The sequence below is a fragment of the Hemitrygon akajei genome, chromosome 11, assembly GCF_048418815.1.
Source record: "Hemitrygon akajei chromosome 11, sHemAka1.3, whole genome shotgun sequence".
NCBI classification, from domain to species: domain Eukaryota; kingdom Metazoa; phylum Chordata; class Chondrichthyes; order Myliobatiformes; family Dasyatidae; genus Hemitrygon; species Hemitrygon akajei.
In genome coordinates, this window is record NC_133134.1 from 163,167,939 (window position 1) to 163,193,187 (window position 25,249).

The following is a 25,249-nucleotide window of genomic DNA, read 5'->3' on the forward strand; positions in this document are numbered from 1 at the left end:
ATGCTGTAGTGCTGTATGACTTTATGACTCTATAAAAACTTATGTAGCATGGTTAAGGTAGGTGATCAGTCTTCTTTCCCCAGGTTAGGGAACTTAAAACTAGAGGGCACATGTTGAAGGTGAGAGATGAATGGTTTGAAAGAGAGCTGAGGGGCAAATTTTCCACACCAAGGTTGGCGAATAAATGAATTGAACTACCAGAAGAAATGGAAGAGGAGGGTACAATTACAATGTATAACAGGCTTTTAGACTGGAAGAAAAGGTTTAGTGGGATATGGGCCAAACAGAGGCAAGTGGGACCTGTTCAGAAAGACAATTGTTCGGCAAGTATGTACTGGGCCGAATGGCCTATTTCCGTGCTGTGTGACTGTATGACTCTAATTGTTAAAAAATGATTCCGTTCTGTGTAACATTAACATGTCATCAGCCATTGTTTGCTTGCTAATTTAACCTGTCAGCTAATTTAATTCTTCCTGTGACATCTGTTTGAATTGTTTGCTGTTGGTTAATAACTGTTAGATTACCCCCTGGTTACCACGTCCACGCCGCTGTTCTTAAGCCCCAACAGACACATGGTCACTTTATTTGGTGCCTTCTAAGGAAAGGTATGTTCACGGCCTTCTGCAGCTGTAGCCCATCCACTTCCAAGTTCGACAGATTCTACATTCAGAGATGCTCTTCTGCACGCCACTGCTGGTTATTTGAGTTACTGTCACTTTCTTGTCAGCTAGAATTGGTCTAGTTAATCTTCTCTGACCTCTCTCATTAAAAAGGCATTTTCACCCACAATACTGCCACTCACTGGCTGTTTTTTTTGTTTTTTGCACCATTCTCTGTAAACTCTAGTCTGAAAATCCCAGGAGATCGGCTCTTCCTGAGGTACCCAACAATCATTCCACAGTCAGACTCACTTAGATCACATTTCTTCCTCATTCTGATGTTTGATCAGAACAACAACTGAACCTCTTGACCATGTCTGCATGCTTGTATACATTAATTGGCTGATTAGATATTTGCATTAATGAGCAGGTATACAGGTGGATCTAATAAAGAGGTCACTGAACGGTTGCCTGAACTGCTAGCTCACTGTCAGAGGAGTTGATCTCCCCACCTTTCTCCACCAGAACTCTCCATGCCTCAATTCCCTTCCCCAGATTTTTCTTGCTGCCTTCCCACTCCTCAGATCTTCAGCCTTCATCTACAGGAGCAACAAACCATCTGCTGGTGGAACTCAGCAGGGTGAGCAGCGTATAGCGCAACTCTTCACAGTGCCAGCAATCGCTAGTCTGGGTTCAGACCCCCCATTGACTGTGAAGAGTTTGTACATTCTCTCCATGAACGTGTAGGTTTCTTCCAGGTGCCCGGGTTTCCTCCCACCATCCAAAGGATTACAGGTTAGGTTTAGTAAGTTGTGGGCATTCTATGTGGGCAGTCAACACTTTCACATCCTCATTTCCTTTCCACGTTTGTTGTTGGCACAAACAACGCATTTAACTGTACGTTTTGACATTAGTATACCTGCAAAAAAATAAAGCTAAACTTTATCTGTGGGGTGGAAGTTCACATTCCTCCATTGCAACAGACAGATGTGGAGGCTGAATCATTGGGTACACAGGTGCCTGATCAGTCAGGGCGTCAAATGTTACGGGGTGAAGGGAGGAGAATATGGTTGTGGGGGGGGATAATAAATGGAATGACGGAGAAGACTCGATGGGCTGAATGGCCCAATTCTGCTCCTATTGTCTTATATATATATATACTGTACATCTGTCTGTGCTAAGCAATGAGAGAAGATCTAACAAAGTTTAAGCCATGGTAGTGCAGCGGTTAGCACAGCACTATTACAGCTCAGGGTTGGAATTCAGAGGTCAGTTTCAGTGCTGCCTGTAAGGAGTTTGTACATTCTTTCCAAGACCACATGGGTTTCCTCTGGGTATTCCAGTTTCCTCCCACAGTCTAAAGGCACACCGGTTAGTGAGTTAATCGGTCATAGAGCAGTACAGCACAGAAACAGGCCCTTCAGCCCATTCAGTATATGGAACCATTTAAACAGCCTACTCCCATCGACCTGCACCGAGACCATGGCCCTCCATACCCCTACCGTCCATGTACCTAACAGACTTCACTTAAACGTTGAGCTCGTATCCATCACCTCTGCAACTATTTCCACACTCTCACCATCCAAGTGAAGAAGCTTCCCCTCATGTTTCCCCTTAAACATTTCACCTTTCACCCTTAACCCATGACCTCTAGTTGTTGTCCCATCCAACCTCAGTGGAAAAAGCCTGCTTGCATTTACCCTACCTATACCCCTCAGAATTTTGTTTACCTCTATCAAATCTCCTCTCGATCTTTTACATTCTAAGGAATAAAATCTAACCTATTAATCTATCCTTATTACTCAGGCCTTCCAGCATAGCATATGCTTGTAAATTTTCTCTATACTCTTTCAACCTTACTTACATCTTTGCTGGTCATGTTAAGTTGTTCTGTGATTACACTAGGGTGAAATAGATTACCTGCTGTTGGGCTATGAGGGCCTCTTCCACATTGTATCTCCAAATGAATATCAATGCAAGCATAAATAAATAAAGGACAGAGTAAAAATACGTAACTACATCATCATAACCTTTGAAAACTTGCTAATATACTCAAATCGCCTCACTACAATCAAACGCTACACTCGGACAGAAACAGGAAAGGAAAGTGAGAGATAGCTGTGGATGTAAAGACGTAGTGTTAAAGAAGCCACGTGACGCAATGTCAAACTGGAGCAGGCTGCTGGCGGAGGCAGAGTACGGCCTGTACATTTGTACCGGGGTGACCTCTGGAGAGCACTCACTGCGAAGACAGGGGACATGATCTGTGGTGAATCCCCATGAGCTGTGCAGCTCCAGCTGTGGTCCAGGTGCACCAACAAGTGTGGGAATGTGTGGAAGTGCTATCAGGGACTAGCCTCCTGGGGCTGGACGCAGAATCGTCCCTTCCATCACTGGCCTCTGCTACTCCCGTCTCAGGGGCGTTGTTAGACTGAGCACAAACTGCCCAACTCTGAGTCTCTGAGAACGGACTCTCAGTCTGCACATGGGAGAGGAGAGGAGGAGGAGGAGTAGGAGAGAGAGAGAGAGAGAGAAAGCAGAGGGGAAGGGGAGAGAGGGAAGAAGGGGAAGAGACTGAGGGAGAGGGAGAGACAGAGGGCAGAGGGGAGTAAGACAAGGGAAAGAGAGAGTAAGAGAGGGAGAGAGAAAGGAGTGAGAGTGAAGGTTAGGGGAGATAGGGAACAACAGAGTGGGAGAGAGAGGGAAAGAAAGGGAGAGAGCTTCGGGGAGAAAAGAGGGAAAGATGGAGGGAGAGTAGAGAGGGTGACAGAAGGGGAGAGAGGGGAATGAGGGGAAGAGAGAGAGAGAGAGAGGTACGGAGAGTGAAAGAGAGAAAATGAGAGAGAGAGAGAGATGGGGGAGTGAAGGAAAGAGACAGACAGAGAGAGAGGGAGGGAGAGAAAGGGAGAAGGAGGGAAAAGAAGAGAAAGAGAGAGGAAAAGAGAGAAAGAAGAAGACAAAGAAAAGAGAGAGAGATGGAGGACGGGGAGAGAGAAGAGAGCAAAGGAGAGGGAGAGGGAGAGGGAGAGAGAGGAGGAGAAAGGGAGATGGGATGTGGTCACGTCAAGTCTAATTGCAACCAAGTCCCTTTACGTTTAGTTAGATCCAGGCTGGTTTATCTGCTCCCATACTTGCGCACTGATCGTGCTGTCGGGGGCTTGCTCTGTGTTGACAGTGAAGAAGATGGATGGCTGCTTGTGGTGTATATCCAGGTGCAGGTTCGGGGAGCTCATGTAATCTGATCTGATAGAGCACCGAGAGGGAGGGAGAGAGAGAGAGAGAGAGGGAGAGAGAGAGGGAGAGAGGGAGAGGGAGAGAGAGAGAGAGGAGAGAGAGAGAGAGAGAGAGAGAGAGAGAGAGAGAGAGAGAGAGATGAGAGAGAGAGAGAGAGAGAGAGAGAGAGAGAGAGGGGGGGGGGGGGGGGGAAGAGTGGGAGAGAGAGAGTGGGGAGAGAAAGTAAGAGAGAGAGAGGGAGGGGGAGAGAGAGGGGGAGAAAAGAGAGAGGGAGAGAGAGAGAATGAGAGAGAGAGAGGGGGAGAGAGAGAGGGAGAGAAAAGACAGAGAGAGAATGAGAGAGTAGAAAAGAAAGAAAGGGAGGGGAAATTTTAAGCTGTCAATCTCACTAAATATCTTTCATTTTGCTTTTCCACCCTTTTGGCAATAAGTTACTTATTTTAAAGAATTTCTTCCAGGGAATAAAAATTAGCCACACTTCTAAATCCTCAAATTGTTTAGACAACTTACCAAGAAACATTTTTCCTAACGATTAGAACTGTTTTCAGAGACAGAGGCAAACCGAAATAGAGAACTGTGATGATAGTGGTAAGTGAGGCAAATGGAATATAAAGCCCGGGTATTGGGATTTAAGAATTGATATGCCTGGAGAGAATATCTACAGGTTGATTTATTTATTGTTTTGGAATCATACAGCACTACAGTGCAAAAGCAGGCCCTTCAGCCCATCTGTTAGTCTGCTTAGCCCCATGGACCCATACCTGGACCATAGCCCTCCATACCTCTCTCATCTCCCCCTTCACTCATTTCCCATTGCCTTTTCTGGCTCCCCTCTTATCCCTTCTCTTCTCCACCTGCCCATCACCTCTGTCTGGTTCCCTTCCTCTTTCCCTTTCTTCTATGTCCGTTCTCCTCCCTTATCAGATTTCTGCTTCTTCAGCCCTTTATCTTTTCCACCGGTCACCTCTCAGCTTCTTACTTCAAAACCCTCATCCACTTTCCCCGTCAAGTGCTCTCACCTATCAGTTGCCAGCTTCCTCCATCCCCCTCCCTCCACTTTCTTATTCTGGCTTCTTCCCCCTTCCTTTCCAATCTTGATGAAGGGTCTTGTCTTGTCCTGAAATGCTGACAGTTTATGCTCTCCATAGATGCTGTCTCACTGCTGAGCTCCCTCAGCACTTTCTGTGTTGCTTCGGGGTTCTAGCATCTGCAGAATCTCTTCTGTTTTTAGTGTCCTTTCTTTTCTTTCTTTAGAACAAGCAAAGGTGGACATTGACAGAAAATTGTACAGCTAATAGGAGACTTAAACTGAGCATAAACCCAGGAGGTACAGAAGCCAGAAGTCCCATATCACCAAGGTCAGGAACAGTCATTTTCCTACAACCATCAGTTCTTGAACCAACCTGCACAACCTAAACCTTACCTCAGCAACGAAACACTATGGACCACCACTTGCACTACCATAGATTTGTCTCTAATTGTGCCAAACACAGCATTTAGTCTGATGGTCAAAAGGTTCAATATTGGTTCCTTCAGACCATAGAACCGTCTTCCAGCTGACTTCAGTCTCACGCATGCCTTCTGACAAACTCTAGCTGAGATTTCAAGTGAGTTTTTTTCAACAGTTGCTTTCTCTTTGTCACCCTCCCATAAAGCTACAACTGGTAAAGCACGTATTTATATAACGTTAAATAAATAAGTAGTGCAAAAAGAGAACAAAAGGAAGTGAGGTAGTGTACGTGTCTCATTGTCCATTCAGAAATCTGATGGCGTAAGGGAAAAGTTGTTCCTAAAACACTGAGTGTTTGTCTTTGGGCTCCTGTGCCTCTTCCTTGATGGTAGTAATGAGAAGAGGGCAGGCTCGGGGTGATGGGGGTCCTTAATGGCTGATGCTGCCTTTTTGAGGCATCACCTTTTGAAGACGTGCTCGATGACGGGGCAGCTAGAGCCCGTGATGGATCCTGAGCAGTGGCCCCTCCACACCTGACTGATGCAGCCAGTCAGAATGCTCCCCACAGGACATCTGCAGAAACTTGCCCGTCTTTGGTGGCAAACGAAATTCCCTCAAACTCCTAGTGAAATATAACCATTGTCGTGACTTCTTTGTAATTGCATCAATACGTTGGGCCCAGGACAGATCTTCAGAAATGTTGTCACCAGGAAACTTGACACTGCTCATCGTTTCCACTGCTGATCCTTCAATAAGGACTGGTGTGTGTTCCCTTGACTTCCCTTTTGGGCGAGGTGGGATTAACGGCAAAACTGACTTCATGATCTGATTGAACAGTGGGGTAGGTTCATATGTTCTTTTGAAGATCTTGCTGACATCATCGTTGGACTGACTCTTTATTGGGTTGAGCCTGTTGTTCTACAGCCCTGTTTAGACTGAAAGAGCACTTCCGTTTATGAGATTTCTGCCCAGTTATTCTCAATACTGAAAGCCAAGTTGATAGCTACAGTAATTGGAACGAAAGAGATATTCATAATGGGCTTCATATGAGGTTAACAGAGTCACATTAGAGTGAGTTTAAACGTTAATCTGTGCTCAACCTGCCTTTCAATAATACCTTCACAACCTTGGCATGTCTCATTATGTTTTGCAATTAACATTTGAGCTACAGTCAACGCTATAAAGTGTGAAGCACGGCAACCAATTTTCACACAGAAAGATCCCAGTGTTCGTCAGATATCCTTATTTACCAATGATGTTTGGATAGGCTTTGCCCAAACTATCAGGGAGAAACCCCCCTCTCTCTTGATCTTCTCCCAATTCCCTCAGTGTCGATCAACAAAGCAAAAGAGGTGGTCATTGACTTCAGGAAGTGGGGCAGCGCACATGGCCCTGTCTACATCAACAGTGTTGAGGTTGGGGAGTGAACCTACCCTGGTCCAACTATGCTGATGTCATGGCCAAGAAAGCACACCAGTGTCCTTACCTCCTCAGAATGCTAAAGAAACTCAGCACATCCGCGTCGACCCTTACTAATTTTTATTGATGCGCCATGGACAAATTCTGTCTGGATGCTTCACAATGTGGTATGGCTGCTCCTCTGCATGTGACCACAATAGGCTGCAGAGTTGTGGACACAGCTCAGTAAGCACAGAAACCAGCCATCCCTCCAAGGCCTCGGTCTAGACTTCTCACTGCCTCAGTAAAGCAGTCAGCATAATCAAAGATCCCTCCCACCACAGACACTCTCTCTTCTCCCCTCTCCCATTGGGCAGAAGATTCAAAAGCCTGAAAGCACCTACAAATAGGCTCAAGGACAGCTTCTATCCCATTATTTTGAGACTCTTGAATGGATCTTTTGTACGATAAGATGGACTCTTGACTTCAAAATCTAACTCATTATGATATTTTACTTTATTGTTTATCTGCACTGCACTTTCTCTGTAGCTTCATCGTGGCTTGGGATGCCCGAGATGAATCGAAGATCACACCTTCCATTAATGTCCAACAGAAAGGATAATGTGGCAATCCCTCTTCACTGAAGGCTCAGCCTAGATTCTTGTACTCTTGTGGAGAACCTTAACATGTTTGACTTCACTTGAGGTGCGAAATAAATGGAGGGTGTCATTATTGAGGTTGGATTTTAGTAATACCATAAGACATTCAGATTCAGATTCAGTTTATTGTCATTTAGAAACTACAAATGCAATGCAGTTAAAAAATGAGACAACGTTCCCCCAGAATGATATCACAAAAGCACATGACAAAACAGACTACACTAGAAAATCCACATAACGTTTGGCAATCCCCAATCTAGAGTCCGGAGAGGCTGCTGCGTATTAATATCGCGCTACCGTCTTAGCGCGTTCCCCGGAAAGGAGCTCCGAATCCACCAGACAAACAAGACCAAAAACTAAAGCTACAAGACCTGCACAAAACCACATAGTTACAACAGTGCAAACAATAGCATAATTGATTAAAAAAAACCAGACCATGGGCACAGTAAAAATAGTCTAAAGATGTTAAGACTATAAGTTCAAAAGAAATCACCACACAGTTTCCACAAGTCCCCAAGGTCCCGACAAACTCGCCATCCCACGCCAGCGGCAGAAGGGAATACCCCCGCTATGGACCTCCACGGCGCCGCCCGACTCAGCCTCACAGACACAGCACACACTGAAAGCGACCTGAGTCCGTCGAACCTCCGAGCTGACGACCATCCCCTCCGGCACAGCTTCTCCGAGCACCATCTTCTGCCGAGCATATTAAGAAAGCCCCGCCAATGGCCATCGGCAACGCAACCCCGAGGACTGGGGGCCTGTTCTTCCCAGCAGAGTCCCAGACCTCACAGCAGTAGCAGCAACGAAGAAGGTCTTCCTGGAGATTTCCCGATGTTCCTCCGTGCTCCCACGTTCGTTTTCAATCGATTGTGATTGCGCATGGCACACCACTTCACAAATAACAGATAATCGGCTCTGGAGTGGCCGCTGCAAACTGCGTTGCGCTGCCATCTTGGAATAATCTTGGAACATAGGAACATAATTAGGCCATTCAGCCCATCAAATCTGCTCTGCCATTCAACCATAGCTGATTTATTATCTCCTTCAATTCTCCGGCCTTCTTCCTGTAATCTTTGATGCCCTTACTAATCAAGAACCAATCAACCTCCACTTTAAATATACCTAATGACTTGGCCTGTGGCAATAAATTCCACAGATTTGCCACCCACTAGCTAAAGAAATCCCTCCTCATCTCTATTCCAAAGGGACATCCTTCTATTCTAATGCTGTGCCCTCTGGTCCTAGACTATCCAACGATAGGAAATATTCTCTCCACATTCACTCTATCTAGGGCTTGTTAGATAGGGTTCAATTAACTCAGCAGAAGGCTTGAAAAGGTTAAAATTTTCTTTCTGGCCACCGTGTCAATTCCCATTAGGAAAAAGCCCCAGACCTTCCAACATTCTCGTGCATAGTACAGAATCACAGAATTCCTGCGAGCATTTCAGATTTCCTCTCCCTTCCTGGTCCAAAAAAACTTCCCTAGGAATCACGATCATCGTAAAAAATATGTGAAGCTATTTACTCATGGAAACTCTCTATCTGTTGTTTACTATTGGAACAAGAGAACATATTTTTCAGTTGCCTCTTCTCAGCTGGTCCCACCTCAGTGCAGAAGAGCGAATGAGACGGGTCTGGTCTACCCTTGTCCCAGGCATGCCTGAGAAACAGGGTCAAGGCTGGAGGTGATGGGGAATGTGCAGCTGTTGTATGACCAGTCCGCCCACATGATAAGCGGCAGCCCAGGATGAATGGCAGATGATCGAAATGCTCTGTGTTAAGTGTGCGTTCCTCATACTGTGGGATACTATTTAGTATCAGGGTGCTTTTAGACACTAGGAGCAGAATTAGGCCATTCAGCCCATCAAGTCAACTCTGCCATTCCATCATGGCTGAGTTACTATCCCTATCAACCCCATTCCCCTGTCATTGCTTGGTTAGAACATTCCCAGCAACAATGTTCTAAATGCCGGTGGAACACAGCAGGTCAGACGGCAACTACAGAGGGGAATAAACAGTTGATGTTTTAGAACAAGACCCTTCATCAGGTCCCAAATGGCGATTGTTTGTTTCCCTCCACAGAGCAGGGGTTCCCAACTGTGGCCCACGGACCCCTCAGTTAATGGTAGGAGTCTATGGCATAAAAACGGTAGGGAACCCCTGATGTAGATGCTGCTTGGGCTGCTGAGTTCCTTCAGTGCTTTGTGGGTACCTGCAGACTCTCTTGTGTTTGTTCTAAATTGGCAACACAGTACAGGTCCCTTGGCCTACAATGTCCTGCCAAACTTTTAACCTACTCTAAGTTCAACCTAACCCTTCCCTCCTACAGAGCCCTCCACTTTTCTATCATCCGTGTGCCTATGTAAAAGTTTATTAAAGGTCCCTAATAATGTGTCTGACTCTACCAGCACTCCTGGCAGCACATACCACACACCCACCAGTCCCTGTAAAAAACATACCTCCAACATCCCCCACTATACTTTCCTCCAATCACCATAAAATTATGCCCCCTCATATTAGCTATTCTTACCCTGGGAAAATGTCTCTGGCTATCCACTTGATCAATACCTCTTATCATCTTCTACACCTCTATCAAGTCACCTCTCATCCTGCTTTGTTCCAAAGAGAACAGCTCTAGCTCACTCAACCTATCCTCAGAAGACACGCTCTCCAATCCAGGCAGCATCCTGGTAAATCTCTGCACCCTCTCTAAAGCTTTCACATCCTTCCTATATTCAGGTGACCTGAACTGAACGCAGTACTTTAATTATGGTCTAACCAGAGTTTTATAGAGCTGCGACATTAGCTCAGTCCCCTAATGATTGCACCATGCTCCTTCTTAAAGATAAATGCAGAGTGCAATGTGTCATTTGCGTCAACGACCAACACAGTCCGAGCATGTGCCGCGGTCAGATTACAAGAGGCGCCATGCTTGGGGCACCAACATCTCGTGCCTGTTACTTACTGACCCTAACCAGTTCCTCTCTGGGATGAAGGAGAAATCCGGAGCAGCTGCACGTCATGGGGAGAACGTATAAACCCCTCACAGACAGCGGAAGGAGTTAACCCCGGGTCTTACAGCTAACACTATAAAGCGTTAAGATAACTGCTATATTACTGTGCTTCCCTAGAGTAATACAGCACTGAAACAGGCCATTCAGCCCATCTAGAGTTATAAAGCACTGAAACACGTCCTTTGGCTATGGTTGAAAACAAGCAGCCAATTTACACAAATCCTACACCATTTCCATTTTATTTCCCCACATTCCCATCGGCTCCCACCTCCCCGCCCCTGACATTCTACCACTCCAGCCAATTTATTCAAACACATCCCAACTTGCACGTGTTTTGATTGTGGGAGGAACCCAGAAGACAAGGACCATTTAGACCAAATATTTTAATTCCTATCCCTAATCTGTACCAGCACGTCAGTCCATGTCCTGCTCTTCTCCCACAATGAAGCCACTCGCAGGGAGGAAGAGCAACATCTCATTTTCCGTCTGCATAGCCGCCAACTTGATGGGCATGAACGTCGATTTCTCCTTCCGGTAACTTTTTTTTTCCTTTTTCCCTCCTCCTTCCCTTTACTTCTGTTCCTCACCCTGGCCTCTTTCCTCACCTGCCTATCATCTCTGCCTTCTTTTCCCTCCTATGGTCCACTCTCCTCTCCTATCAGATTCCTTCCTCTCCAGCCCTTTACCTTTCCCACCTACCTGGCTTCACCTATCACCTTCTAGTTCTCCTTCCTCTCCTCCAACATTTTTTATTCTGTTGACTCCTTTGATAATAAATTTACACTCACTTTGACTGTTGACTTTGACTTTGAGATGTTTAAGAACACCATTTGATATATTGTAGAGTCATAGAATAATATGGTAGGCCATTCAGCCCAACTTGTCCATGCTGTCCAATATGTCTCTCCATGCTACTTCTAATGGCTTGTCTTTGGCCCATCCCCATTCTGTCCATGTATTTTCTGAATTATTTTCAGACATTGTAATTGTACTTGTCTCTACCACTTCCTCTAGTACCTCTTTCCATATATCCACACCCACTGTGTGAAAGAAGTTGTCCTTCAGGACCCCTTTTAAACCTTACTTACTAACAATGTTAACAATACTGTCATCCAAATTGTTAATATAGATAACAAGCAACAGTGGACCCTGTACCAATGTTTGTGGTACCACTTGTCACAGACCTCCAGTCTGAGGAACACCCTCCTCACCTTCCACCAAGCAAATTTTGTATCCAATTGGCCTAGCTCACCCTCAATCCTATGTGATCTAAATTTCAAGACTAGCCTATCATGTGGTACCTTATCAAATACCTTCCCATCAAGGATAAATCATCCTTGTTGCCTCTTCCAAAAGATCAATCAGGTTTCCTGATTTCCCATACACAAAGCCACGTTGACCATCCCTTATCAGTTCCTACCTTTCCAAATCTCAGGAGATCCAATCCCTCAGAATCCTCTCCAGTAACTTTTCCACAACTGATGGTACAGCAGAGAAAAGGGCCATTCAGCCCCCAGCTTGTCCGTTCAATGATTTCCATTCCATCTCCATCATCTAACCAATCAACATACCTTTCTTTCCCCCTCGTGCACAGCGGCATAGAGGTTATCACAATGCTTTGCAGTACAGCATCCTGGGTTCAATTCTCACTTATGTCTGTACGGACATGTTCTCCCTGGGACTGTGGGGTTTCCTCCGGGTGCTCCAGTTTCCTCCCATATTCCAAAGATGTACCAGTAGATAGGCTAATTGGTCAACGAAAAGTGTCCTGTAATTAGGCCAAGGTTAAATCAGGGCTTGCTGGGTGGCATGGCTAGAAGGGCAGAAAGGGCCTGCTCCAAGCTGTATCTCAATCAATAAACTAAATAAATAAATCTTCCTTTAATGCAGGGGTTCCCAGCCTCTTTTATGCCATGGACCGATATCATTAAGCAAGAGGTCCAGGTTGTTATTGAGTCGCACTCGAATTAGACTTTTGGTAACTTTTCCAATGTCCATTAATTTTTTTTGGAGATTATCTTCCATTTACTTTGGAGAATTTAGTTTCACAGCCTCTCAAAGTCCAGAGTTCAAATTAACAAAGTACGTGTATGTCACCACATAATACATTTTCTTGCGGGCATTCACAGTAGAACAGAGAAACGTGATGGAATCATTGAGACACTACAGACAAAGACTGACAATCAACCAGTGTGCAAAAGAAGACAAACTGTACAAATACAAAAGATACAAATAATAAATAAATAAATAACACTGAGAGGATGAGTTGTGGAGTCCTTGCTTGTCACTTCTTGACGTCATCTTCCTCATGTCTAGTCTACCACACTCTGAAAAACATCCATCAATTAATGAACCAAGCGACCACCTACACTACTGTATCTCATCTGTGTAAGGAAGCAAAGTTATTTTATCTCCCCATTTACTTTGTCAATGCATGGGAATTCTCTAAAATAATAAGTTGTTCTAAACTGCACATGAGTGAGGTATTTATCCAAAACTGTAATTTTTTACAGGTGATTTTCTGACATTGATTTCTTTTTTAACAGCCCTAAAGGTTGGGTTTCACACCAGTGAAAATACGTTAATATTATCCATCTGCAGAAATCCCATCCAGCAGCCCAGACTCGTAGCTCTGTGAACTTCTGTGAAGCATTTATAAACCCCAATCTGCAGGCCCTTGCAATAAAATGAGGACTTCCAGGTGCTGCTGGTGTGTTTCAAAAATACTTTGTAGAAAAAAAGGTCCTACTTTTCCCCTTCCCTCTGTTAATACCTATATATTTCAACAATAAATATATTCACCCAAGGATATAATACACATTTATAATGTATTAAAATCCAATATCTGACATGTATTTCCTGTAAGTGACACATTAAATTCCAGGAACACTTTCCCTGTCTTGTTTTGTTGATTATTTGTTTGATTTAGAGATACAGCTTGGAACATGCTCCTTTTGGCCCAACCAGCCACCCTGCTCAGCAAACCACCTATTTAACTGTAGCCTAATCACAGGACAATTTACAATGATCAATTAAATTACTAACTGGTACATCTTTGGACAGTGGGAGGAAACTGGAACACCTGGAGAAAGCCCATGTGCTCACGGGAAGGACATACAAACTTCTTACAGACAGCATCAAAATTGAACTCTGACCTCCAACGCTTCGAGCAGTAATGGTGTCAAGCTAACCGCCACTCCACCATGATGCCCTTAACTCAAAGCAAAGCAGAGGAAACCAAAACTGAGGACAACCTTTTGTGGCAAGGGATTGACAATGAAGGCTGACAAACCATTTGTGACAATAACCAGTCGTTGTTGACCAGCTGAGGGAACTAAATAAAAACAAAGCGATAAAGTTACTCAATGAAGTAATTGAAAGGAGCTCAATTTTCCGTCGCTTTTCCATGAATGCGGAATTTGGAACATTGGAAAGAGAGTCAAAAATTACAGGTTTTCGAAAAACTTGATTAAGATTAACAACAGTGAAATCATTTGCATTTTAGTTTGCTATTTCAGGTGTGAGTCTCACACTATAAACTGGACATAGGTTTGCTGTTCCAAGCCAGAGTCATGCTGAGAGAGCCAAAGGCAGTTCCCACAGCTGGAGCATGGGTAGTGCATGCCTCCATTTGCGGGAAAACACTGTCCACACCCATTCCTGGCTGGCATTCCTTCCCCGTGGCTGTGTCTATATCCTGGAACCCCATACCCTGCTCCACCGTGGGAGTCACAGGAGATTCTGCAGGTGCTGGAAATCTGGAACAATGCACACAAAACACTGGAGGAACTCACGCAGCAACTATAGAAAAAAACAGTCAACTTTTCAGGCCGAGATCATTCATCAGGGCTTCCTTCCTTGCCTTTATTTCGTGGTCTGGTGTCCTCTCCTATCAGATTCCTTCTCCTTATTCAGTCCATCTCTTCCTAGCTTCTCACATCATGCCCGCTCCCCTATCTTACCCGTCACACCTCGATTCTCCCATCACTTTCCAACTCATGATTTTCCCCTTCCCCAACCCTTTTATTCTGGTTTCTGCCCTCTGTCTGAAACAACCTGTTATGTGGTACTTTGCAAAATATTTTATTTTTAAATCATTTAAGTGACCCCATCAGGTTCTGGAACCAACCTATACAACCCTAACCCTACCTCTGCAACAGAACACTTTGGACCACCCCTGACACTACCATGGACTTGTCTGTGATTGAGTTTTCCTTACACTAATGTCTTCTGTCTTATTGTCTTACTTGCTTGCTCTCTTCACTGTCTTGTATAACCATATAACCATATAACAATTACAGCACGGAAACAGGCCATCTCAGCCCTTCTAGTCTGTGCCGAATAAATGATGTCTAATTTATATTCTGTGTTGTCTGTACCTATGTGCCTGTGATGCTGCTGCAAGTAAGGTTTTAGTTGTATCCAAATCTCACCATACTAGTTCACGTGAGAATAAACTTGAACTTGAACTCCCAAAGACAACATCCACTGTATATCCTTCATCCATCTTCTTCATAACTTTATCAAAATATTCAGTTGTTGTTCAAAGTTTCTGTCTCACGGTATAAGACTATTAAATGATCCCCTTGTATGACGGACTCTTGACCTCACGATCTACGTCATCATGACCTCTGCAGCTCATTGTCTGCCTGCATTGCACTTTCAGAGTAACTGCAACACTTTATTCTGCTATTCCCTTGTACACTTTGTACTGACGTGATGAAATAATCTGTTTGGATGTCATGAAAAACAAAGTCTTTCTCTGTTCCTTGGTCCATATGACAATCATAAATCAATTTTCCCGTTTCAGACGTAAGCTGATTTTCATAAACCTATGCTGGCTTAAATAACTCAAACCTTTCCAAGCGTTTTTGATGCTGGAGCCTTACCTGTCACATTTGGCACTTTCACTAGCCAGGGAAGAGTGGCCTTTGATCACTGGTGGGCAGTTAATATTATAAAGACTGTGCAATGTTCCACAAGAGTATCCTTCAGACATATTTCCACATGACATAAAAGGAGGCCATTTGGCTCATAGGGTCTGTGGTAACTCACGTGGCAATTCAACTCTCATAAATGCCCTTCCTGCAACCCATTCTTCCCACATTCCTATCATCTCTCACTCACCTACACATTGGGGGAGATTTCAGTTACCAATTAACCTACCAGCCGAAATGTTTTCGGACATAGGAGGAAACTGGAGCATCCCGAAGAAACCTAAGGTGTCACAGGGAGAATAGATCTTTCCATAGCTGGGGAATAAGGGTATTGAAGGGTAAAGGGTACAGTTCAAGTTTATTGTCTTCCAACCATATACACTACCTGTATACTGCCAAATGAAACAACAATCCCCTGGACCAAGGTGCACAACAAATGGTCACAGTACATGTAACTCACACACAACACAGAAAGTAACATTACAAAGATAAATTTATTTTATTTATGGTGGATCTGTGGAATTCATTGCCACAGGCAGCTGTGGAGGCCAAGTCTTGAAGGCAGAGGTTGATAGTTTCTTGATTGGTCGGGGGATGAAGGGATAAGGGGAGAAGGCAGGAGATTGGGGCTGAGAGGAAAAAGGCTCAACCATGATGAAATGGAGAGCAGACTCAATGGGCAAAATGGCCTCACTCTGCTCCTATGTCTTACAGTCTTAAGGTCTAAATTAACACAAATTAACAAAGGCAGGTAGGTGGAGTGGAGTCCATAGCCAGATCAGCCATGAACACTGCCTCACTAATTTTTCCTCTCTTTTCGCACTCTTATTTAATTTTTATATATTTCTATTTATGGTATATTGTCGTGTACTGCTTCCACAATACAACACATTTCAGTGATAATAAACCTGATTATGATTCTACTGAATGGTGGAGCAGGCTAATCGCTCACTCCTGCTCCTGTTTCTTATGTTCTTACGTGCAAACTCCACGTAAACTGCAAAGGAGGTCGGGATTGGGAGAGTGAACTAAGGCAAGGAACAAGAGCCAGAGGTGAGCCAGGACACACAGCTCATCCAAACGCCTATGGAGTGAAAGCCACAGCTTCTCCATCCTCTGGGCCATTGAGTTTCCTGGGAAGCTGTCCAAAATGAAGGGTCTCAGCCCAAGAGGTCGACCATCCAATTCCCTCCTAGACGCTGCCTCCTAGACCCATTGAGTTCCGCCAGTATTTTGTGTATCGTATCTCGGATAAGACCTGGCACACCCACTAAACATAAGGATGGAAGCCACAACACTGTCCCAGAGACATCGTTCATGAAGTCATCGAGACATACAGCCATTTGGCCCGACTGGTCCATGCTAACCAAGATGCCTAATCCAAGCTACCCCGTTATTTAGCCCAGCACTTTTTAAACTTTGCTGATTTGATTTGAAGCAAACAACACATTCGATATTTCAATGTAGGTGTGATAAATATATAGATAGGCATCCGTTAGTCTCGTGAGACCATGGATTTGCGCCTTGGAAGGTTTCCAGGGCACAGGCCTGGGCAGGGTTGTATGGGAGACCGGCAGTTGCCCAAGCTGCAAGCCTTCCCCTCTCCACGCCACCGATGTTGTCCAAGGGAAGGGCACTAGGACCCATACAGCTTGGCACTGGTGTCGTCGCAGAGCAATGTGTTGTTAAGTGCCTTGCTCAAGGACACAACACATTGCCTCAGCTGGGACTCGAACCAGTTACCTTCAGATCACTAGACCGATGCCTTTATCACTAGGCCACGCGCCAACACGTGATAAATAAATCTATTCTTAAATCTAACTCCAATCCATGTATCTGTCCAACTGTTTTTAGTTGTTACTGTGCTTTACTCAACCACTTCCTCTGGCAATTTATTCCATATACTTACCACCCTTTGTGTAAGAACATTGCCCCTCAAGTTCCTGTTCAATTTTTGCTCTCTCCCCTTAAACCAAGGGCTCCCAACCCTTTTTGTGCCATGGACCCATACCATTAACTGAGAGGCCTGTAGACCCCAGGTTGGGAAGCTCTGCCTTGAACCTCCTGTGTCCTTTAGAGCTCGTTTCTGCAACCCTGGGAAAAGACTCAGTGAATTCACCCTCTCTATGCTCCTCATGATTTTGTACACCTTGATAAAATCATCTCATACTGCAAGGAATGACGTCCTAGCCTGTCCAACCTCTCCCTGTAGTTCAATACCTCAGGCCCTGGCAATGTCCTTGTAAACCTTTACTGTAAATTTTCTGGTTTAATAACATCTTTTCTATGCAACACACAACAAAATTCTGGAGGAACTCAGCAGTTCAGGCAGTATCTATGGAACTGAACAAACAGTTGACCTTTTGAGCCATGACCCTTCTTCAGGACTGGGAAAGTTAGGGGGGAGAGGAAGGAGAATAGCTAGAAAGTGAAGCCTGGTGGGTGGGAAAGGTAAAGCATTTAAGAGGAAGGAAACTGGTAGGAGGAGAAAGTGGACCATAGGAGAAAGGGAAGGAGGAGGGGCACCGGGGTTGGGGGGGTGGGGTGATAGGCATTTGAGAAGATGCAAGGGGCCAGAGTGTGGAATAGAAGAGGGAAGAGTGAGGGAATTTTTTTTTACTGGAGGGAGAAATCGATGTTCATGCCATCAGGTTGAAGGCTACCCAGATGGAATATAAGCTGTGGCTCCTCCATACTGAGGGTGGCATCATCGTGGCACAAGAGGAGGCCGTGACTGACATGTCGGAACAGGAATTGGAATCAGAATTAAAACGTTCGGCCACCGGGAAGCTCTGCTTTTGGTGGATGGAGCAGAGGGGCTCAGCAGTCCCCCAACTTACAAGTTGTCTCACCAATGCAGAGGAGTCTGCAATGCACCAGACGCAATAGACAATTCCAGGAGATTCACAGGGGAAACGTTGCCTCACCTGGGTGGACTGTTTGGGACCCTGAATAGAGGAGAATGGGCATATGTAGCACCTTTGGCCGCTTGCAGGAGTAAGTGCCAGGATGGCCAAGTGGACAAGGCAATCACTGTGGGAGTGATCCATGTGGAAAGTGGAGAGAGGGGAAGGTAAAGATATGTTTGCTGGTAGGATCCCTTTGGAGGTGGCCGAAGTTGTAGAGAATGATGCAGAGGCTCATGGGGTGGTAGGTAAGGACAAAAGGACATCTTTCGTATAGCAAGGTGACCAAAACCAAACTCAATACTTCAAGTGCAGTCTCAACAGTGTCCAACCACGTTATAATCTCCCAACTTTCATACTCAGAGCCCTGACTGAGGAAGGCCAGTGTCTTCGCCACTTTATCAACCCATGACTCCAACTTCAAAGGACCATGTACTTGAATTCCAAATTCCCTCTGTTCTACAACACTCCCCAGAGCCCCACCATTCACTATAAAAGGCCGACTTTGATTTGACTTTCCAAAATGCTCCTTGCAATTAGACTACGAGACCATAAGACCTTAAGGCATAGGAACAGAATTGGGACATTCGGCCCACCGAGCCTGCTCTGCTATTCCATCATGGCTGATTTATTATTCCTTTCAGCCCCATTCTCCTGCCTTCTCCCCATAATCTTTAACACCCTTACAAATCAAGAACCTATCAACCTCTGCTTTAAATATACCCAATGATTTGGCCTCCAAAACCATCTGTGACAATGAATTCCACAGATTCACCACCATCTGGCTGAAGAAATTCCTCCTCATCTCTGTTCTAAATGGACATCCTTCTATTCTGAGGTTGTGCCCTTTGGTCCTTGACCCACCCCCCCCCCCCCCCCCACTATTGGAAACATTTTTTCTGAGTCCACTCTATCTAGGCCTTTTAATATTGGATAGATCTCCTCTCATTCTTAGAGATCAGGAGTTCCCAACCCCTTTTTATGCCATTAACAAGGGGTCCATGGACACCAGGTTGGGAACTCCTGTTGTTGACTCCAATGAGTACAGGTCCAGAGCCATCAAATGCTCTTCATATGTTCTCAAGTGCTGGCAAAGAGGCTGGCTTGCTAAGTTAACTAGGCTACACTCTAGGATCACATGGACTTATTCAGGGATCGATTTCAGTAGGGGTTTTGGAATAATGAAAAAGCTAGAATGATGTTTTAGAAATATATTTTATTTGTGTTACTATTACCCAGTATGCCTAGTAATGGAAACACCAATGCCCAGGAATGGAAAGTCTACAGAAAGTAATGGATACAGCCCAGTCCATCACAGGCAAAGCCCTCCCTGCCTTTGAGCACATTTACATGGAGCGCTACCACAAGAAAGCAGCGTCCAATGACAAAGCCTCCCAGCATCCAGGACGTGACCACTCCTCACTATTACTATCAGGCAGCAGGTATAGGAGCCTTAGGTCCCATGCACCAGGTTCAGGAACAGTTATTGACCTTCAACTATCAGGCTTCTGAACTGAAATGGAAAACTTCACTCACCTCAGCTAAGAATTAATTCTGCAGCCTACAGAGTCACTTTCAAGGACTCTATAACTCATGTTCCTAGTGTTATATTCTTATTTGCACAATTTATCTTCTTTTGCAGAAACTTTATTATAAATTTTATTGTATTTCTTTAGTTTCTGTAAATGCCTGCAAGGAAATTTAAATCCAGTTGTTTGATTAACATGCAATAGTATAGGGTGACTTTAATAATCATTTTTACTTTGCCTTTGAACTTCCTTTTCATTGTTTCATGTGTGCCTTCATTAAATGTACTTACTTTAAAAGTATTTGAAAATCATTTACATTAATTTGGGTAATTTTGTAAAAGTCTAATACCTGGGATACCCCTCTTCCCCAGAGCTCACAGCCCTGGTACGAGGGTCCGTCAACCCCGGAAACTTTCCAAAATTCCTCAGCTCAGGGGTAACCTGAGAAAACACCCCACTGTAATCGTGATGCCGGATGAGTTCCAACCACTGTAGCGTCCTAAAGGGAAAATCTTCTCTAGGGAGGTGGTCCCATTGTGGAATGAACGGATTTTGATTGAATCTGCATCTTTAATGTAAAGTACGATGAGTTACGTTTGCCATCCTAAGCAAATTTGCATTAAAATTAACTTCCCCTGAATTTGATTCTGAGTAAATTTACTTGTATTGAAATACAATATTTGCGTTATAACAAAAATTCTTACCTGCAATTTAATAAAAAATATATATACAAAATCTTACCCTAAAGGTCCTGGTTGCATCATTATTTGAATCAAATTTAAATCACATTCCCGAGGAGGTTCGTGAAAATTATTCTGGAAGTGAGCGGATTAAAGTATGAGGAGCTTTTGATGGTTCCGGGCCTGGACTCGATGGCGTTTCGAAAAATAAGAGGGGATCTCATTGAAACCTATGGAATATTGGAACGCCTTGACTGAGTGGAGGAGGGGAACTTCTTTCCTACAGTGGGGGAGTCTATGGCCAGAAGGCACAACCCCAGAAAAGCAGAAAGTCCGTTTAGAACAGAGGAGCATCTTCTTTAACTAGTGGTAAATCTGTGGAGAGCAAGTAATTGGATATACTTAAAACGGAGGCTGCTAGGTCCTTGATTAGTAAGGGGGCTTAAAGTTACGGCAGGAGAATGTGATTGAGGGGGGAAATAAATCAACCATGGTGGAATAGTGGGGCAAACTTGACGGGCCGAATGGCCAAATTCTGCTCTTATCTCTTATAGTTTTACAGTCATTGCTATGTTAACCGAGGCAGTAACGCATTTGTCTTAAAGAGGCATTGGGATTTGAGGTAAACGCACTAAAGCCCCTCACAAAATGACAGTGCTCCCAGCGCATTTTAAATGAATGTGAACGAAGGCCTGGACATAAGAGCTTTCGTCTTCATTCCTTCGCCTTTGAGTCTGTGGTAACAGAACTAAGCACCGCTTTAGTCTGAATTATCTTAACGCTGCCCTGCTCATCTTCAGAAACCATTGAAAGGGCAGCACGGTGCACACGGACAGCGCGGGCATTTCGCTCCCGGGGGTCTGTCACATCTTATTCTACCCGCGTCATTCGGGCTTGCCTGCATCACTCTGGAGTTCAATTTTCGGTATCGAGATTAACGCCGGTAGGTATTGATCTTCAAAGAGCTGCGGGGAAGCGGTTGCCGTGTGGGTTTGGGGGCGGGGGCGCCACATTTAAGTGTCGTTATGCTAATAATACTCACCGACCCAATTTCACACCCATCACAAATTATCAAAACCCAAATCCATCTGAGATTAAACAAGTGACCAGGCTAAAAGAAAGCCCGACTCTAGTTATCTTGAATAAAGTGACGCACCATATTAAAATAATGATATTCCCTCAGATCTCTGAAACAGTATCAATGGCAGTTTTAAAAAAAACCTCTTTAAACAGTGTAGCACACTTGAGATAACAAGTAAAACGTTGTTTGTTTGCTTGGTAAATATTTATCCAAAACTTTTACAATTATTAGAATTAGAATTGGCGAGGGGGTTGACTATTCGTTTCAGGCACTTGATTTTTTTAAAAACTAAAAATGTTCAAAATCGAATTTTTGGTATTTTATTTTAAAGAAGCATTAATAATAACAGCCTGGCTCTCCCCCGCCCCCCCCCCCATCTATCTCTCCCTGCCCTTGTTTATAACGAGCCTGGCGTTGCGATGGATGTTCTCAGGAGGCGGTCTGAAACAGCAGCCCGGCTCGGCTCAAGAATGCGCACCTGGTGGGGTTTTGTCCAACTCAACTGGTCTTGTTTTTCTAGCACTCCAGGACCATCGGAAGCCAAACAAGCTACGGCTCGAGGGAGGGTAGGGGGAGGCGAGGGGGGCGGGGACGGAGGAGTGGGGTCACGGGCCAACACTGACTCTGGAATTTTAAGAGACCCCCAACAACCCGTGAACACAAGTGCTGATCAAAAGACAATATTTGCCTTGGGCCCTCTCACCCAGGAAAAGGTTTTGGTATTTTTTTTAAAAAAACCTTCCAAAACAAAACAAAAATTCTACACTTGGACTCACTGCACTTGCATTCCGGTAATTAAGCCAAAATATGAGTTCAAAGTGGTTGGGAATTTTTATGTTAAGCGAAAATATTACGAAGACATTATAAAATATTAAAACTCCTGAATGAAATCTTGCATGTTAATGAAACAACTGGATTTAAATAAAATAAACGTCGTGTTTTATGGATAATATTTATAGATAAAATTTATCGATAAGTTAATTAAATTTGGGGATTAAACTCAATATGGTGGGTACTCACATTAACAAGGCCGTTTGTTCTCTAATGTTTTAAAGAATGCTCTGACACAGTAAGTTTATTCCCTGCAGAAGACAGGGAACGTTCCAGCCTGGCAGAGAATCCTTGATCGAGGTGAGGGGTAATCGCAATGCGTTCTCCGATTTGAACAACATCAAATCGAAGATTTAGGCGCTCAAGTTATCACCGCTGATCCCTGCGGTTTCCTGAGGTGGATCGGGGGAACTGAGAATCCTGAAGCGGTTCGTTTGAATTTTTGCAGCGATTCACCTGAAGAGCCCTGTTTTAAACTGAAGCGATAGTTTACAGTGACTGGGGTCCCGCGACCCGCTCCAAGGAAGGTGCGTTGGGATAGGGTTCAGCAAGCTGATTACATTGTACGTTCAAGACAAGACGATATTAATAAGTTTTGTAGCCTCGCCGTCCTGATGAGAAACCAGCACATAGCTCCTGGGGGGGGGGGGGATTGGGGATTAATGCCACTGTGAAATTCTGGGAGGGATTGAAAGACTCATACCGTTTGGGTCAGATAGGAAGAGTTAAATAAAACCACGTTTTCAGCAACACAGACAAAATGCTGGAGGAAATCAGCAGATCAGGCAGCATCTATGGAGGGGAATAAACAGTCGACGTTTCGAGGTGTATTTTGTCTTCAAAGAGACAGGCATACCTGATTCTACGATTCTGTAACCTCATTCTGCCATGGTCGGAGAACAAAAATGGTAGAATTGCACCCCTTCCCCCCCCCCCCAACCCGTACAGCCCCGTAATTTAAACCAGATACGGGCATTAAACTGGCTTGCATAAGAAGCCCAAGGAGGTAGGTGCAGCCCCGAGAGATTCTGAAGAACCCCCGCTAATCACATTTCCATTACAAGTTGTGACCTCATTAAAAGCTGACCACTTTGAATTTAAAACAAATTGAAGGTTTTGATCCCAGCACTTCAGTGACGTGCCACTGTTAACCAAGAAACGTGCACTGGTACCATATGCACTAGTGTGTGTGTGTGTGTGTGTGTGTGTGTGTGTGTGTGTGTGTGTGTGTGTGTGTGTGTGTGTGTGTGTGTGTGTGTGTGTGTGTGTGTGTGTGTGTGTGAGAGAGAGAGAGAGAGAGAGGACTGTGTGCGTGAAAATGTATATGTGTGAGTAAGTGAGAATGTTTGAGGATAGTGTGTGTGCATGGGAGAGAAAGGCAGTGTGTGACTGTACGTGCATGAGTGTAATTACATGTGCGTGTGAGTCTGACAGCGTGCGAAAGTGTTTGCGCGTGTTCGTGTATGTGTGAGAGAGACCGTGCGTGCGCGTGAAAGCGTAATTATGAGTGTTTGAGAGGTCGTGTGTGTAAGTGTATGTGTCTGAAAGAAAGGATGTGTGTGTGTGTGTGTGTGTGTGTGTTTACACATTTCCGTGTTTTGTAATAGGCATTGCCTTGTCTTAGTTTGTTTTGTGTTCATGATTGTATATGCATGGTATACATATCTGTATATACAGTGCATGTGTTTATGCGTGCTAATTGTGTTTTGTGCGCGTATTCGTTACATGTGTGTTTATATGTATTTGTGATATGTGTGTTTATTTGTGTAAATGCATCTGTATGTGCCTATATTTGATTTGAGCAGATGTGTCTTTCTGACTATATAGATATTACTTCGATTAATACTAATTACAGTCATGAAAACGCATCTCGCACGGAGTCAAGATTGTGTGGACCAGATCTCAACTTTAATAGCTAAACAAATAATCTTCTAAAATTCCGGAACATAAGAGGAACTAAATGTTAGGTTTGAAACAGATGCCCGATGAGGGGGTTCTATTTCTTGATTCCGTAGGAACCATCCGTCTTTGCCTGTAATACACTTATACCCCTCATGACCCACAGTGAGTGCACGGGTAACTGGATAGATTGCTAATCGTTTATTGCTATACGCACGTAGTCCGTTCCAGATGTGTGCCCGGGTTAGTGAAATAGTTATTCCAAAAAAAAATTAGTTTCTACATCTTCCTGAAACACAGTCAATGAAATTAAAATAGAAAAATAAATTCTACAACGAGCACTCGAAAAATGTTCCTCCCGTATCAGTGATTTCCGGTCCCCGTCTTAGGTTAAAGCAACTTGTTTCTCGAGACTAAACATTATATTTTAGAAATAAAAAACTATTGAGTAGCAAAATGAATATCGCCAAATAGTATTTCGACACTAAGCAGGGAAAGAGACATAACACGATTTACCTGTTAATCGTTTCCTCTTGAAGAAGCATCTACTGAGATCTTAAATGTCAGTGTCCTGAAAGAGGTGCGGAACCAGCAAATAATCTGTTTTCTATAATACCATAAGGCTGCACTAAAAAAACAAGGTACTTTAGAGCGGAAACACAGCTGCAGTGTTTTAACAGACGCGGGGAGCAGAGGGAATATGCATTTGTAATTAAGTTTTGGTGAAGCTGGAAAGAGGGTCTGGCTGGGAACTCAAGTCTCGGTTTGAGAGGCACGCACCTCGGCGGGGACCCTTCGTGAGGAGAAGCCGAAGTGTCAAGTACTAATCCCCTTTCGAAAGGAAAGGTCAGGTGTTTTCCTAGTGAAAGAACACGGCGAGGTTTCAGTTTGGGAAGTGTTGGGAATGGGTTCTAAGCGGGACCATTGCGGGGGTATGTTTTAAACGCGTCTGTTACTTTTGTCTTTGACACATAATTGATGAAAATATTGACTGCTCTCGGGAGGAAGGGGATAAAGAACACTGCCCAT

At 44.3% G+C, this 25,249-nt stretch overlaps 1 long non-coding RNA gene across 1 annotated transcript in view; it reads right to left on the reverse strand.

Annotated features, from left to right (window-relative positions):
* LOC140736219 (uncharacterized) overlaps positions 1-24,870 on the reverse strand; it is a 97,461-nt gene extending 72,591 nt beyond the window's left edge. Inside the window, exon 1 of the long non-coding RNA XR_012100907.1 lies at positions 24,737-24,870. This is a non-coding gene — a long non-coding RNA (uncharacterized lncRNA). The remainder of the gene's footprint in view (positions 1-24,736) is intronic.
* Between the last annotated feature and the right edge of the window lie 379 nt (positions 24,871-25,249).